The 18,641-nt window shown below is 36.2% G+C and overlaps 1 long non-coding RNA gene across 1 annotated transcript in view; it reads left to right on the top strand.

Annotated features, from left to right (window-relative positions):
* The window catches only part of LOC115342579, a 169,006-nt gene that overhangs the window by 10,128 nt on the left and 140,237 nt on the right, over positions 1-18,641 (top strand). Inside the window, exon 3 of the long non-coding RNA XR_003923827.1 lies at positions 324-439. This is a non-coding gene — a long non-coding RNA (uncharacterized LOC115342579). The remainder of the gene's footprint in view (positions 1-323; positions 440-18,641) is intronic.

Genomic DNA, 18,641 nt, shown 5'->3' on the forward strand with positions numbered 1-18,641 from the left:
ACATAAAATAAACCAAAGGTAGCCTGTAACTGGACTTCAGAAGCACACTGGATGAAGATTTATATCTACTAACAACAGGAATAATATCTGAATCATGAAAGTACCCAGTAAGAAGCTGCCCAAAGACATAACCAACTACAGTAGTCTTGGATTTGAGCAGACTGCTGTCTTGAAAAGTAAGGCCCCTGGACTCTTTTTATAGTAGTGGGAAGCTTCAACTATGGCTCACAAGAGATTATGTAAAATATTTAAATAAAGGTAATAAACCCTGTTGAAATTCACAGTGACCACTAAATGTCCTATTTATATTTGTTTTCTCCAAGGGGGAAAGACCCTGCTTTGATCATCTATAGGCTGAGTTACCAGAAGGGAAAACTACACCAACAAACTATGACAGAAGAAGGGATGCAAACCACTAAAAAAGAGGCGGTGATACCAGGTAGGTAAGAACAACATTTCCTAGATCATTATCTGGGGGAAAAATTATCTTGAGAATCCTCCATCTGTAGAAGTCTCTGTCCAAAGTAACTTAAATACAGTTCAGCTAGTGCTAAATAGGTTTTGCCCTCAAAGATGCAGAGGAAGCTGACTTCTCCTAAGTCACTTTCAGCCTAATATACTGTGGTTTGGGAGCACTTTAAGAAAAATAGGTTGCTTTCTTCTAGGAGTTGAAGGTTTTGAGTCATCTTTTTTTTTTTTTAAACTGAGAGTTTGTATCTATCTCAGTTAATTCATTAGGGCTTCTTTTCAAAAAGTAGGGATTTGCTTCTATGAATTGTCTGTCATCTAGAGCATTTACAGTGATCTGGTTGCTGAACTGTCTCTCAGGTGTCAGGAACCAAAATGTTTGGAGCTCTTCTCTAGAACGTTGTCACCACACTTAATTATCTGGCTTGCAGCAAGAAGCAAAGTCAGTGAAGTTTTTCAGTAATTGGTGTAATATGTTCCCTGTGGTTAACACAGCCACGCAGGTGGGCAGCCTCCTTTTACATCAGCTGTATCATCCAAACAATCTCCAAACAAAGGGTATGATGAATTATGTTGTGAGGAGAGGTGTCTGCCAAGGCACCCTGGGATTAGTGTTAGAACTGGTCTTATTTAACATCTTCATTAATGATCTGGAAGAGAGAGTAAACAGACCATTAATTAAATTGGCAGATATTACACAGAAATCATTCTAAGATCCCAGCTAGACTAGAAACAAAGGCAGACTAAAAACAAAGACAGGTATTAAGAAAATAAGAGTAATTTGGGAAAACAGTTTCTCTTTGCCCACAGCCACATCTGGGTCATTTTAACAATTGTGATTGCATGTACTCTTGTATCATCTGCACATTTAAACCCTGTTTATTTTACAATTAAATACTGGGCAGCTTGACAGAAGTAACAGCTACATGAGATACAGGGTTTCCTTGTTTTTAGCAGGGATAAGGGAGTAAGGTAGTAGAAACAGTATGTTTTGGTTTCTTACTTGATCAGAAGAGTGCATTACAGCATATCTTCAGACAAAGTTTAAGTGATCCTGTCTGCCCTGCATGTTTACCTGTCAATATCAGTATACCTTTTATCAGTACAGTCATTTTTGACCATTCCTAAAATGTTGAAGTGAACAGGGCCAAGAGTAGTACTTGATAGACCCCTCTACATACACCCCAACTTGATACTTGTAACTTTACTTTTTTAGATCTTTCAGGTGGTTTAATTTACTTTATATTTTCACAAGTAGCTTTTAATCAGAATTGCGTGTGGTCTAATAATGTCACCAAACTTGTTTGATTTTAAAATTTCTAGAAATAATGATTTTTTAATTAATTCTCCTTTAATTTCGTACTGAATTAATGTTGTATCAGCAGTTTCATGATTTTGATAGGGTTCCATGTCAATCTATCCATGCCGCAATCACAACTATAGTCTAGTTTCCCTTTTAAAATTTATTTTAAAAAGAAAAATGAAACTCATTATTTGTTATATGCCAATTTTATACAAGGTCTTGTAAAGTACACAAAAGAATAGCTATGATCAGCAGCTCTAAAAATCAGACACATCCAATCAAACAACACAGAATACAAATCTGCTTGATTTTTCAGAAGTTTTATGTGTAATGTTCTGTATAGACTGTGTACAAATAATAGAGTGTACTCCTTACCAGTGTTAGTGAGACAGAGCTGTCTAGGCCACAGTAATGTGGGCTGCGTGCATTTCCCTTGGAAAAGTCAGTTGTTCCTCTAAATCATGGATAAATCTGCACAGCATGGGTTAAGTTGGAAATAAGCAGCGTACCTGTAGGACACAATATTGCAGTTCTTGTGATGCTTGGAAGTCTACTTTAGTTCTGCTTGCAAGCACAGGAAGCAGGCTCCTGATACAGCAGCGCTCTCAGGAGGAAGCTGGCAATATAGCAGAATCTGAATAAGTCAAAAACTAGAAAAGTATTACTGCAAGTGCATCTGTCAAACCAGGGGATGCAGGAGAAAATGAGGTGGTGACAGGTTGGGCAGAAAGAGAAATAGCATAATATGAAGTGAGTTAACGATGCCAGCAATTTTTAGCAGTTGAGAAGGTAAGGGCTGCAAAGGCAAGGTGGCACCCTATGATTTATGTGCAAGAAGTAGGCAAGGTGATATTTTTTGAAGTGTATGTTTTAAGCTGCTAGGCTAAGTTCAGATGTTCAATTTCAGTGTTGTTCAGGATGTAATTATAAAAACTATGTTGCTGGAATTACCCAGTTATTCAGTGATTTGCTATCTCTTGTGTTCTAGTCCAAATCAGATGACTTGCTAGTAAGAAATATTTATTGAGAATCAAAGGTTTTATTTTTCTTGTGCCAGTTATATGCTAAAAAAGGTCCATTAATTTCAATTGAATTATTACTCATGACTTACGCTATTAAAAGTAAAAAAGTTTAACTGAATTAAAAATACTTATTATAAAGATATATTTTTTAAAAGAAGTAATTTGTCCTGGCCCAAGATGCCTATTATTTTCATCTTACTCATAAGAAATTTTAACATGTGCTGGACAGCAAAAATAAATCATGCCATTCCAGGTACCTGAGTAATTATTCACTAACAGGATAAATACTAAAGGAAATGAAAAGCAGCAGAAAACGTAAATTGAGCTGTGGTATTTTCTTTGTGAAAATCAGTGAAAATTGAAGAGGTATAAACTTTGACAAAAAGCTACACTATAACTCTAAAAATCTTCTAGTAATATGAAAAATCAAGGGGTTTCTCACATTTCCTTGGCAAGAATTTCTTTTCAGAGTCTGTTTGTTTCAAGGTATTTTTTTGCAAAAATGAGTGTATTTCATTGGTGTTATACATGCAATGTATATTTTGTGAGCTGAGCAAGTATTGTTGGGATGAAGTGTATGTTATAGATATAAAATATTGTTAGCGTGACCTAGATCTGAAGAATTCTAAAAATAAATGAAAGAAGATGAAACAAATAGATCTGGGTATTGTGTTAAAACAATGTTCATTTGACCATTCATATTTCCAGGCTTATCTAGTATCTCAAACTATTATTTTCTTGGTAATCGTAGTCTTAGGTATAAGCTGCTAAAGCTCTCACTTCAGGTGGTGACTTCTTAGTCTAGAATAAGTTTGATATCTCTTCTTGAAAGGTGCCTACACAATGTTTAATGATGAAACTTGAAGCTAAAGAAACAAGTTATCCAGCGGGAATAGTATTCAGAGCATTGTATATTAGGGGGCATTTAAAAATAATAAATAACAGCTGTCAAAGGAAGCTTGTTGAAGTAAGTTTGCAGTAAATAATAATAAATAATCTTGGAGGACAGTAGTTGAAATTTTCAATAAGTAAGCATGTGGTCAGGTCAGCTTGTAGTAGTTACTAGTCACAGTGAGGATAGTAGCTTTTAAAATGGCAAAGAAAATGGGATGTGCATTCATCAGTGTATCACTAATGTGCTGACAGAACCCTAATTATGTCATGAACACAAGAGTCCTGTAATGCAACTTCACCATAAGGGACTCAAGGCCATAAATATATTTTACCAGCTGCTGTGTGGAAGGAAAACCTATTGCAAGAATTTGGTTTTTATGGGACTACCGAAGAGGTGTTGATCATTGAATCAAGTCATGAATTCTCAAGATCATGGTAATCAGAGAGGGCTAAGTAGCTATTTGATGTAGGAAACATCTGTTAAAGAATTTCTCCGGAGTCTCATCAGTAGTTGGCAAGTCTCAATGCTTTAGCAATGTTTTCATTATTGCTGTGTCTATAAAATGGCATAATATGTTTTGTATTACTGGTCTTTTCTGTATTCTCAGTACAAACTAATAACAGGTATTTTAATTTCAACATCTTGTTAGAAGTTGGAACAATATATAAAACAAAATAATGTAGTGCTTTTCATCTGCATAGTCCTATATTGGAAATTTCAATTTCTGTGCTAATATTAATCACTGAGTATGAAAATAATCTCTATCTAATCTATTAGCTACACATCTAGCTCTGTTTAAAATTAAGACCTAGTTACTTTGAAAATGAAGAAGTAACTATGTCCTTTACTGTGTTAGTCTAAAAGTAGATGTACCATTACATGTACTCCCTTTTCTTTATTCTGTACACAGGTTTCCTAATGAGCATCTATTAAGAACCTGATAATCACACCTACACTAATCTTAGAAGAGAAAGCAACAGAAGTAAAATAGGCTAGCCTATCATAGGAACTGGTGTGCCAAGCCAAATAAATAGTCCATTTATCTATTATTTTAAAGGAACTGACAATGGCCAGCATCAAATACTCCAGTAAAGTTGAAACAAATTATGCAGTGGGGGCATCTGTTTAAAAAAAAAAAAAAAGATTTTTCAGTTAGGCTGGGGCTGAAATTACCTTTTCACATTGTCTGGTATCTCTTTAAAAGCATCAGTGCTAGAAAACTCAGGCTTAAGAACTTTAATACATTGATAATTTATTATTTTTTTGTGGTGAATTTGAGGTCACTTTACCTTTAGGTCATTTTAGAGTAATCTACAGTTTTCTACACAAACCTCATGGACAAAGGAGATGCTTTACAGTAAAGCCTGTAAAGCATACCCTCTTGACTGGTGGTGCTTGGGCTGTGCCAATCTGCTGAATGAGGTCTGGGCACACGTACATACACAATCTTCTTCATAAGGAACTGCGCATTTTCGTCAAACAAAAGGAAAAGATTCATGTGCAGATGCTAGTGGGCAAAATATTTAGCCACTATGCTTCTGTTTCATCCAATTTGATCAATGTTTGAAAAAAATACTTTTTTGGTGTTTAGAGCAGTTGTGCATTACAGACCGTGCACCAAAACATTAAACTTGCCTGTCAAAGACACCACTTTCTCTTATCTATTCTCTATTTACAAATCTTCACCAGACTAATATACACAGCAGAACTGAATGAAAAAAAACCCAGACATACACATTTTTATTAGAAAAGGAGTAAGGTTGAAGGGAGGGGGAGATCTTGACTAAGAGATGCATGTTAAAAGTTAAAGTCATCAGAATTCGAGCTGTAGTGCATGTTCTGTTTTGTATAACAGTTGTGATAACAGTGAAGTTTGAATAAAGGGGTATATATTTTGCTTTCATTTCCTTGCTTTTATTGGTGTGTCATAACATCTGATATATCTAGCAAGACTCTAATTGCTTTATATCTATGAAAATGTATTTTAATATTCTGTCTAGTGTAACTATTTTCATTAAATGTATGCTTTTTCTGTCTGCTACTATCACATCATTGTTATCTTGTGGTAGAGAGTTCAACACATTAATTACGTGCTTTATAATAATATTCCCTTTCAACTTCAAGCCTGTTGTCTTTCAATTTTCTTGAATGGCTCCTTGCTCTTATATTATGAAAGAGGATAAATAGATGATCACATTTACTTCTTCAGATTCAACTTAGATTCATTGCTTTTCAGAAATTATGAGCAGTAGCAAAGAATTTCATCTAGAACTAAAAGATTTCAGAGAAATGAATTTAAAATATATGCATGTGTATGCATTCTTGTCTTCCCTACAGTTTATCATACTTCAGGAGCATGACTAGACCTCCAGTTGACCTGGCTGTATGAAACTCTCTCATAGTTTCTCTTCTTTTTGTCCCTGCTCTCTACCGGTCACCATCTTCCATTCCTCACTAATTCTTTTTTATGCATTAGATTTTAGCAAACAAATACGTAGTTTTGACTATGTATGGAGTATCATCATCTTTATTTGTATGCTGTGTTGTCTCTAATAGTCTTTTTCTTTAGAATTACTTTAATCTCACTTTTGCTTCTCTCAAAAACAACCCCGTATTGAACATGCCCAGCATCTTAATACAAGAAAGTTCAGTAGTTACACAGTGCTTCTCTTACTTTGTTACTAACTGTATTAAAATCAGTATTCCTGAAGTAGTGAATAGTATCTTCATATCTAACATGTAAGGTTTTGTTGCTCCTGCAAGTAAATTGCAACTGCAAGGTCACCGATGCATGCAACAGACCTGGCAAATACAAGTAGCTATCTGTGTATAGTCACACCTCAATTCTTATAGGCAGGAAAATTACTTAGCTAGGCACTCATGCTTTTTCCGTGGTACCAGATGTATAAGTGGAAAAGGATTAGTGTTAACATGGGAACCCTAACCGTACCATTAAAGACTTATCAACTGCTGTGAAATATCTGAAGAATTTGTTCCAAATCTGAGTTAAAATAACTCTGGTAGAGGAAGGGAGTGATGAGGCTGTAGAAATTATCAATATTATAACAAATGACAAAAACTTCAAAAAAAAAGAAAAAAGAGGCAGACAGACAGTAGCAGGTGTCGTCTTTGGATCTGGAGTACTTTTATGGTCATCTGACTCGTGATTTTTTCCCATTTATTACTATCAAAGAGAGGATGAAATAGCTTAGCTTCAAGGCAATACCTAAGCCATTTACATCTAACTCCAAGCACCTGACTCTCTTCAGAAAGCAAGCTATTCATCTGTCAGTCTCCAGCTTGAAACTAGCAGTTCCCAGGCACTGTTTGCCAGGTACGATTACATCAGTTGGCACAAGACATTAGGCTCACTGTTAAACTGTCACAGAGTTCTAGGGAAGAACTAAGTTCCCTAGTTTGTCCACCTGTACTTGGCACTGGTGAGGCTGCTCCTCGAATACTGTGTTCAGTTTTGGGCCCCTCACTACAAGAAAGACATTGAGGTGTTAGAGCATATCCAAAGAAGAGCAACACAGCTGGTGAAGGGTCTAGACAACAAGTCCTATGAGGAGCAGCTGGGGGAACTGGAGTTGTTTAGTCTGGGGAAAAGGAGGCTGAGGGGAGACTCTCTACAACTACCTGAAAGGAGGTTGTAGCAAGGTGGGTGTTGGTCTCTTTTCCCAAGTAACAAGGGATAGGACAAGAGGAAATGGCCTCAAGTTGCGCCAGGGGAGGTTTAGATTGGATATTAGGAAAAATTTCTTTACTCAAAGGCTTATCAAGTATTGGAACAGGCTGCCCAGGGAAGTGGTGGAGTCACCATCCCTGGAGGTATTTAAAAGACATGTAGATGTGGCATGTAGGGACATGGTTTAATGGTGGACTTGGCAGTGTTAGGTTTATGGTTGGACTTGATGATCTTAAAGGTCTTTTCCAACCTAAACGATTCCATGATTCTAATTTTAAGAGTTAGTACTTTGGATTACTTTAAATGCTGAGGTTAATATTGCAGAAAGATTGATAGCGAAGGATATAGTAATGAGGTGGTTGTAATGGTTGCAATCTTCTAGAATCCATCAAAGTCCATAGCAGAAGATCTTCCTTAAGACAATTATGATTTGTTCATCCTGAATTCAAATGATGTCTTTCGTTCATCAGTGGATTCCCAGGTCATGTAGAGATGCATTGAGATAATGGTAGAAAACCAGGAAAGCTTTTCTAGCTAGACAAGCTAGAAAAAAAACAAAGAGGGTTTTACTGAATAGCATTTTACTATGCATTAGAGCAGACCAGAAGTACATACATGGGCAGTTACCACATCTCTGTATCTCAGGTGAAGCATAGTAATTAACAGCTGAGAAGTGGCTATCTCCAGCTGAGCTCTAACAGAATATTCACAGATTACTAGCTTTTCTGAAACCATTCTGAGAAAGGAGTGTGGTTTATAATGTTTAACAGTACCTAACCTGTTAAAAAAAAATGCTTCAATTTGTTGTCCACAGAGTACTTAATGCAGTATAGCTAAACTCATAAAATAAGCTCAGAAAAGGAAAAAAGGGGTCAAATATATTGTTTGCAATAAATAGATCCCAAGCGTACCTTCTTTGACTTTATTAGGCATATACTAGGGATGAACTTGGCTCACTCTTTCTCTGGTTGATACTAACCTCTGGTTGCTGATGCCATTATTAAGTTAATTGTTTGGATCATCAATCTGTGTCAACGAAGCTTTCAGAGTGCTTGATGAGATTTCAAGCATCAAGCTGTGAGGCATTAAAAAATGATGAATTTATATCCAGGTAAAACGATGCCCTTCAGCTATAATAATGAATCACTACTTTGTTTACAAATGGGTATTCATCATGAGACATGGCATGCACAGACTTTTTTTAAGGGGAAAGGCATTAGCACAGTAAATGATCTTTGCAACTAAAGCTGAATACACAGCAAAGTGAAAAAGGAGAGCATGTCAAATTATCTTTTCAGAAAGGAATTATGAATGCAAATTCACACTGGTGTTGCCTGACCCATATTTAAATATTAACAAAAGATACAATTCAGTATTAAGATGTCCTTTTTCAGTAGAGACAAATCAACACAATATACTTCTTCTAAAAGTTTCATTATTGAATAGAATTTCTCGGTATACACTTTTAGATCCTGGGGTAAATCCTTAATCTTTTACTCAAAATGAAAGGCTACTTCGTCTAATAGGCAGCAAGTGCCAGTGGTCTACCTCCCACCATTCTGGCAGCCAAGGAAGATTCAACTACGTTGGCTGTCCCTCTGCACGCTGCTTCTGCCATTGGTTGGGAAGATTAATATCATTTTGTTAGGCCTGTCAGTCCAAATAACTGTGTGATCACATCACAGGTAAATTTAGTGTAATTATTTGGTCTCACAAAGGCAGTGAAGATACTACTGCACGGGCTCAAGCAGCCAGAAAACGTGCACAGAATTGCCAGAGGTCTGATACTGTGATTGCCAGCAAATTACTAATACTGGGCAGATTATAGTTATCAGAAGTATGGCCACCTGTCTTGTAATCATACCTGGATCATGCCTTACAACTCTATATTTGGAATCTAATTTATTAGTGTTGCAACTCCAGAGTCATCAGTACTGTCTAGAGAAGTATCTTCCATGCCATAATGTCTGAGTTCTTATTACACATTTCTAGTTGTTGAGAAAACCCACTACATTGGTATTTTACAGTGGGTTATACAGATGAGCAGTTATTGAACCAATTTTCAGTACTGGGGATGTGTCAACACAAAGAGTTCCACAAAGCTATAGAGTATAAACCAGAGGCACATTAATACCCCAGCAATAAACTGCTGCTGTGAAGATCTAGATAAGACATTTGTAAATTTTAAAAGCACCAAGCCTCTCACAATCTGTTCTTTGGGAGAGGAATATGCTGTACAAAATGCAAGCATGGCAAAAGTTTGTAATCAAATGATCCAAACTGGTTACCGTCATTCTTATGATTAAATCCTAAGACTTCTGAAGTAGCCTTCTTAGGGTGTTCTGTGTCTGAAAGTCCTTAGAGTAGTCTTGGAGGATCTCTTCAGCAATTAGGTTGCAATTGTCTCAACAGCTCAGGTTGACAAGAAAACCGTGCCCTGGTCAAAGTGACGCATTTTGATAGAAATTTTGGTGTATGTGTAAGCGTTTCTGCTAGATAACCAGTGATTCTGAAGTTAAGGAACACTTGTTCTTTCCTCAAGGTATGAGGAAGGAATTTGTGAAGTTAGTGTGCTACCAGCATTCATTGTTCTCCTTCCTCTGTGCAAAATGCTTGTCAGCCTAGCCACTGAGGAGAAGGGGAGGAAACCTCAGAATAAACAGTAAGACTTTCATACTGTTAACATGTTAGTTACCTTTAACATTAATCACATCAATCCCAGGGCTTGTTAAATTTAAAATAGAACTGACACAAACTTCAAGATGGAAGGTAATTTTCCACCTTAAATTTGAAATGTGCTGTCAAAAGTTTTGTTTCTGAAATGAAAGGATGGGTAAGGGATGGCTTTGTCTTATTTATGAAGTGCAGTGAAATTTGGAATCATTTTGTACAGCTTCAAGGCAGTAAGTAATATCTACAGTGACTATATGTTAACAGTGCTCACTACCATCATGCATTATTGATTCTTTTTCATGAAGAAAGGCATTTTTTTTCCCCTTAGTTGCAGAGTTGTCTGCCAACATTCTGTGAAAAATTACAAATAGCTCTAGGAATTGTTTACGTAAGGCAGGAGTATCCTTGCAAAGATAGGCTGGAAATGTTGTAGCAGTTCCCATTTCTACAATGCATCACTAAAGAATCACCTTTGTGTTCAGAATTTTAATTTACAAACACAAATGATTGAAGTTCATTTGGCTGAAGCAGTTACTGTTTGTCTGCCTGGCATTCTCTTGGAGATTATTGCTTCTGCAGCAGGAGCAACCACACATGAAACAAGTTCTGAAAAACTGCCGTTTACTGCCCAGGGTATTAAAGTAACCCTAAGCAGCATCAATATAATTTTGTATGGTGATCTGGGTGAGATAGTGAATGATCTCTGATGGTTCAGGAGTTGTTCCTGCTGTGGGAGCAGAAGCTTTCAACAGAGAGGCAGGGAAGACAGCCGAGAATGGTAAATTCTACTGTCATCTGACTGTAGCTATAATAATGAGCCTTCTCAGATGTTTCTTATTAGCCTGGTTTAACTTACTTTCAAGCAGAAGTGTTTGTGTCTCAGAAACTAGGCATGCTTCATCTGAAATTCTAGCCCTGTACCTTCAATAGGTCTTTACTACCAACTCATTTAGTGTAACAGTCTTACAGTTTTTAGCCTGAAATTATTCTCTATAATTTTACTGAAAAAACTATTTCAGTCTAGTGCTGAGAACTCTGATTTTTTTTTAATAATTTTGTCAATTTGTTACATGCATCATTCACAGTAAGATTTGTAAAATATAAAACAAATGTATCTATAACGCGGTACAACAAAATAGTGCATCCAGAGTTACATAGAGGGAGCTCTTGCTTCATTTTTCCAATGCAGTAATGCAATAAATATTTCTGGGCAATGGCACATTTTGAGTCAGGATGAAGATTATTTGTTATAGGCTAAAACAATAGCACCCAACAGTATTGTGGCATTTGCTGACTTTCTCATTTATCTGATACAGAATAATTAGTTTTCCTTAAAATGCAGATGTTTTCAGCTGCTGTTTGTTTCATATACAGAAGTTAAAAGAATAAATTCTGTCTGACATTGAAGCTTCATGATTCCCCATTGCTCAAAGAAGAAATTTCTCATTCTAGGGTGTATAAAATAAGAACAGTAACCCTACAAAATTATCTGTAGAAGAATTAATACTTGTCATGAACCTTGTGTAGTTTGGTTCCTCCCTTTATCTTGGATTTGTAACTATGTATTTGGTTCCCATCATTGTTAACCTGTTATTTAATCTACAGATGCAGTTCAAAACCTTTCATCTGCTCAGTGTGCTTGTGTTTCAATTTTCCTTTTCCTGGAGCTGTTTGCTTTTCACAGAATGTTTGAAGTCTAGCTGCTAAACAAACACTAGGAAGAATGAGATTTCCTTCCCTGTTACTTATATGGGAACTTTAAAATTCATTTTTATCACAGAAATGTGAAAACATTTTCTTTTGTAGGGAATCAGAGAGGAGAATATGCTTGATAGGCCCTTGGAGTGGCAGACAGAGTTCTGTGCAAGGAAAAGAGAAACTTGTACCAGAATCTTAGGCTGCATGTACTAACAAAACAAATACTCTTATGGGTGTGATTTTCTAAAAGTGGCTGACCTCTCTTGTGTACCAATTTTCTACCTGGCATTGTATTCATCTTATAGTTGTTTACAGTCTACAAGCTAGACAAAGAAGTAGTTTTAAAAGTTGTTAGTTACACAGCAGTTTTTTAAGAAAATGACACCTGCTAATACAGAGGTGCTGCCCTGGCCCAAGATTTTCACCATTTTTGCTACAAGACACTGGTGCAGTAAGGTAGAGCTTCTTATGAAGTACTGTATAATAAGGTTGTAGAATAGATGTGGTGCAGAAGTGTTGGAACTGGAACAAATCCTAGAAGGTCTGCTGTGTGAATGTAGGAAGGACACTTTATGGAGAGGTGTTTATAGGGATGCCTATACTAGAATGACCCTCAGGAATGGTGTGGGCATGATCTTTATCACCAACTAAGAAGAAAAATACCAGGGATAAAATTGCAGTACTTTTTCTATATAGTCTTATCCCTGAAAAAATATTGTAAGAAAAGTAACCTGTTAAATGGTATTCTTGGAAAATATGGGATTTCTTTGTTCGTAAACTGCAAAAGTGGAAGGCAAAGAGAGTAATAAAAAATGAAAGCTTTCTTGCAATTTTTCTTTTTTTGTCACAATGAGATTTCCAGTTGGTAAAAAGTTTAGCAACATTTCAACCAATGCTACAATATTTCTGGGTTTAGCTGAGTCCAAACATGCTGTTCTTCAAAGGGTCTTTACATTTCGCAGTGAGTTTGCAGTAAGCTTTTGTATTATTGTGGGCTGGGTGATCTGTCAAAAAAAACAAAACACCTTTAGCAAAATACCACTAAAAGAAAAATTGAAGAACTGTAGCCAGTATATTTTACAGCCCTATGCTGATATGCATAGTGACTTGTTGTTAACATGGATAAATTTCTAGAGTGTCAGTACTAAAATTCTTCTACTTCTGAAAAAAAATACAAGGTTGTCTTTTGATTTGTTTATATCATATTTATTGTCTAGTAAGCTTATAGTCTGTCCTTCATTTTTGCTACTGTAGACTGTAGATTGAGTTTCCCTGAGTGCAGCCTTTATGTATTACTGTAAGAAAATAATAATAGTTTGTAGAGAATAATACTAATAACAACAACATTATTCCTGGAGGAAAAAGGGATGTTTTCTTGAACTTGAAGATCTAAGAGATATATTCCTTGACCAATTGTCACTGATTTGCCTGGCTAAGCAATCCAAAAAACCCGAAACTCTGTCCTATAGTAATGACATTTTATAATCATGCAGTCCACAGTGTTTGATCCCCGATGAGAGAAAACTCATATTTTTCTACATACCCTTACTGATAATTGTGTCTTGAATATACACATATACATATATACGTATGTGTTACAATGTTTCTGCATTAACAGTGTAACCTTTTAAATGCTCCTATTTACAGTGCCTGTTTTGGAGATAATTAGAGTAGTCATTGAGTTACTTGTGTATACCATGAGTCTTCACACTGACTTGACCTAGTTTTTGTTTCAGCTTTTGAATGTTCTCTCTTGAATTTACCAGTTTGCATAAAGAATAAAAGATGAAATGCTGGATTGAGATATTTCTGATTATCCCAAAGTATTGCTTTCCTTTTGTTTAAAATTCCAGTTATGTATAGAGAATATTTTGGTAAATGCTGTCTTATTTGGTGCATATGTACTCCTCAGAGTAGCAAAGCCCAGAAGATTTGAAACAGAAATTCACACTGGGAGTGGTGAGTGAAATAAGAATGTTCCTGGGTCTAGAAAAGTGATAGAAAGGATCATGCTAGCGAAATGCCACTTTTGAAGCATAACTTTTAATCACTGTTGATTGAGTTGCACTGCAACTCTGGGTCATGAAAAGATCAGAAATAGCTGATATCAAATCACACTTTCATGAGAGTTCTTGGCATGAAGCAGGCATTTCTTGTGACATTTGTTCAGAACAGCCAATGAATTATGTCATGCAAACTTGTTGCAGATGAAAAAGAGTGATAATTTGAGCTACTTTTGTATAGCTAATAATAACAAGTTAACAAAGTCACATGAAAATATTGTCACTATGCTTGGATTTAGTAAACCTAATTGCAATACTTTGTATATTTGTGTTTTACACACTGAATTTAATTTTCGTTGATGTACATTTTGTAAATTGATGCAACTTTTGCAGTCAGTAAAAAATTAAAATATATATAAATCCAAAAAAGTAGGCTCATATTCATAAAAGGTATTATAAAAGTAATCTGTTACATACCCAATGCCCAAACACTTACTTATTCAAAACTGAACAATGACTGGAATCTATCCAAATGCAGACAAATGCTAAATACTGCCAGTATACTGCCAGTATAAAACCAGTCTCTCTTGCTAGTATTCAGTGTCCCTAAGGGAGTAGTGACCCGTACATTGCCATCCATAATAGCTGCTTTCCCAGGAACAGAGGGGAAGAGAATGTTTGTACAATCAACTTTGGTAAGTTGAATTGATTTTTCTTCATATTTTTTTGTGGTTTAGTGGCAATCAATTGACCCGGAGAGAGGACTGTCTTGCTAATTGAGGTTTCAGAGGCAGAGGCAGAAGAATCAGTCAGAGCAAGTGTTAACTTTCTACTCATCTGTTATGCTACCTTATTTTCTAGTTTGCTTTTATATTGTCCTTTCTGTCCTATTGTTCATTTGATTTTGCTGTAACTTACAACTCTTTATCAACTTATTTGGAATATCATTACACAGCTCAGTTTGAATTTGGTCCTTTTGAGCTCTAAAATATGAGCCCTTGCCACAACTGTCCAAGAGCCAAGATTGTATATGGGAGACAAAAAAGAAAAGGAGTCCAGGAAGTCTTAAATTTGGATTTTCCCCATCTCAAACAAGGCCTGTAAGACAAAAATACCCCCACGGTTCTTAGCAGAGGAGGATGTTTCTGATAGCAATCGTCTGATTCAGACAAATTCTTAAATAAGGATAAGGATAAGCAACATAACTCATTAAATAAGTAGTCTTCCCCTTTGACACAAGTTCCACATTCTCTCCAGAGTTTATGACCATGGGAAAGGAAGTACAAATGTTCCTAGACTTTTATGGGCCAGACACGCAGAATCTGAGCTATTCCAGAGAAGCCTTATCTTCCCCTTCCATGTCACAGTTCTGTCCTCTGGTTCATGAAGACAAAGCTATTCACAGCGTGTCTAGAAAGATTCAAGAGTTGAAGAAAATCCCATGCACTATGAAAACACTGTGGATGAGCAAGTGTTCATTACGAGCAGGAAATGATTTTTTGTCCTTAATCAATATGTACAACTGCATTCATTGATAGAGATGAACTGTAAGATTTTGGTTTAGCAGAGCAAGAAGATTTCACTGGTGCCTCATCTTTTTTTTTCCCTCTTGTTATTTTTTTTTTTTAAACCAGAGCACTCATCTGTATCTTAGTAGGTAGAAAGAAGGCAGCAGAAAGCAATGTGGAAGGTAGGGGTGTCAGGAAGAGAGGACACTGTTGCAAAGAGGATGCTAAGTCAGACTTACAGAGACAGGCACAAAGGTTCCTTATTGGGGTCTGTAGCTGAAGGCATACATCACCTTTAATGGGAGAAGTTAATTCAGGAGAAAAAGTGTGCAGCAGGTGGTGATGATGAAGGATGAAGATGATGACGATGACAATTTTACACCATGCTGTTCTCTAGTACTATATAATTTTCATAAGGATTTGCTCAAACTCCCTACTAGTTGTTCTTGTTTCTGCTGCTATTAGCAATGATCGGAGTATGCTAAATAGATACAAATATTGCACTCTGATTGGTTGGTATGTTATTGAATAATGTTTACTGAATATTTAAAGAACTATTATCAACTTTGGTTTGCCCTTTGTTGTATGTTTTGATTTTTGCTAGAACTAACTAAAATTTCCAAAACAAGAGGTAAGGAACAGGAAGGAGCGGTGATGCTCTTGCCAGTGGTAGTTGCTTCCCATAATAACCTACCACAATGCACATCTGATGACAATTGGACTGAATCTTCCAGTTAGGCATCCTCTGAAAGGAAAGAAATTCTGTGATCTGATCCAAGGCACAGTAAGTAGGGCTGATGGGGAGGTTCACATCAACAGTGATACAAGTCTAAACTAAAACCTGAATCCAGATATGCCCTATGAAGAATAGCTTGGTGGCATTACCAAGACAGGCAAAAGTCCGAAGTGGGGGTCACGGAGGAGGTAGAGGTCTCAGATAATCATGAGTTGGACATTTGACGTTGCAGGCTGTGATTTCCTCACTCCTGATATGAGAGCTGTGACTGCATTCCTTCTTCCTCTCCACAGACATAAAGCAGTCACAGCTGAAACTTGAAAGTAGGTTACTCCTGTCAGTGTGCTTTAGGTGTGATCTGATAGCATTTGCCTGCTAGATCTGGACTCTGGATTTGCATGGTGCTTGTTTTCTGAGTAGTACTGGGCTTACATGGAATTTAGGAGCTAACCTCTGCCAAGCGTGTCAGTTCTGGGTTTGAACAAGAGCCTACCATAGAAATGCTACGTGCATAGCTCAGGCAGGGTGGTATTGTGATTTTTAATTTACACATTTTGGTTATTTCTGTGTGCTTATATCTCTTTCTCAGGAAGAATGGAATTCATAACTAACACATGTATTTGGTGGTTTTGTATTAGAACCGTTCCTGGTGATTATAATCATGATTAAGGAGCTGTCCTGTTAAGCACTGTACAAAATATAATGAGGGACAGAACTCTGAAGAATATAATATCAGAAAGGCAGAAGAAAAAGAGAAGAGGTGAAATACCTTACCTTGTTTCAGTAGTACAATAAGGAAAAGAATGTTTGTCTCATTAGTTTAATGGCACTTGACTTCATGTTGCTTCCTAATAGAATTGTTTATTCCCTTTGCTGCTGCTATGTGATGGTGATGGTATCATGATGCATCATTTAATTGTATAACTTCTGTGTATATTGTTTGCTACTTTTTTTTGCAAGGTAACTTACTTGTTTTCAAATACACTTCATTCTTCTAACAACTTCTGGCCCTTCTTGTGCTTACCTTTTTGGCAACTACAAATTTTGCTGTCTCTGGCCTGATTCTGTAAAGTACTGAGTTCTGTTAACTCTACTAACTCAAGCCTTAGCTCCTTCCAGGATCAAACCTCGTCTAACTGCAATATAAACAATCTGAATTAAAGCCTGTAATGCAACGGTTGAATTACATTTCGCTGACAAGTCAATCAAGTTGCAATTGTAGAAGTATTCAGCAGTGTAGAATTCCTAATCTTTCTTGATGAATTATAAATGTTGATGTCCAGTCTGCCCTAATGTAAGTTCATAATCTGCTTTCTGAGGTCACCCCATCCATCTCTTGTAATATCATTATTTGTTATGTTTATTAGTAAAGAAATTGCATTCTCATATATTTAACTTAAAAGTTGATAAGCATGGACTGTAGATAGTGGAAGGAGCTGCCAATTCATTATTGTAAGAAGTGGAGAGCAGAGAATTATCAAGGGAAAACATTTACACAGATACCCAAAAGGAACATTTGGACACATCAGCTGTAGTAGCAGAGTTAATTGTGAAGCATGACCCAACTCCCTTCAGTCTAATTGCACCAATCCCTGAATTCCATGAAAAAGCAACAACTGAGCAATATACAGCTGAAGAAGGGCTTCAAATGCAGCTGTCTTGCTCTTGTTAACAGAGGATTAAGAAGATTCAAGAGATCATAATGATAAACAGAAACCATTTCCTCACGTAAACTGTGGGGACAGTCTGCTTGCTCTCTGCTTTCTCATGAGTGTTCAGAGATAATGAGAACATGTAAACCTTTTCTCCAGAAACTGTATGTAAGGCAAAAACCTGGCTTGTTACTGAGCATAACAACTTTGTTCCTGAACGCCATATCATTCATACCTCAGGAAATTCAATATTGCTCTAGGGATTCTAACTGAAAGCAGAACCTATTATTTTGTCATATCAGAATAACTTTTTCTTTAGACTTAAACTGTTTTGTTTGAAATTACTTTTTTTGTTTCTCTTTCAAATGCTCCTACAAATTTTGTAAATCTCTTAAAAAATGAAAAATACTGGGTTTTTTTGTTAAATTCTTATTTCAAAAATATATTTCGACTAACTTATTACACAAGGTTTAGGACTAATATCTTTGAAAACACTTTTTGTGGACTGATCTGAATCACAGGTACATATATCAATTTGATTTCTGACTTCTTTTTTTATGATAAATTCATTCAGTATGACTAATTCCTGTTCATTGACATTTCTGTTTTCTCTTCTCTATAGAAAATTGTATGAATATGACAAAAAATACATTAATTATTTAAAATATTTTTAGAAAAACGAACTCTGTTGCCAGGAAAAAAATATTTCATTAATCTTCTATCTGTCAGCATTCCTTTGTTTTGAGACTTCTCTTTTTAGAGTATAAATACTATGTGTATTGTACAGATATCCGGTACTGAAATGGAACTGCTAGTGTAGTTTACAAAGAACTTTTACTCAGCAAAAGCATTGTCTAAAGGTACTAGTCAAAAAGTAGCCCGCCCTTTAAAGCATCCTCAAACCTAATCATCTATAGGAAAATCTGTCACAAGATTGCAAGCATGTCACCTTTGTATGACAAGTAGAATTTTCAATACAAGCTGTCAGTTTGTCA

The sequence above is a fragment of the Aquila chrysaetos genome, chromosome 1, assembly GCF_900496995.4.
Source record: "Aquila chrysaetos chrysaetos chromosome 1, bAquChr1.4, whole genome shotgun sequence".
NCBI classification, from domain to species: domain Eukaryota; kingdom Metazoa; phylum Chordata; class Aves; order Accipitriformes; family Accipitridae; genus Aquila; species Aquila chrysaetos.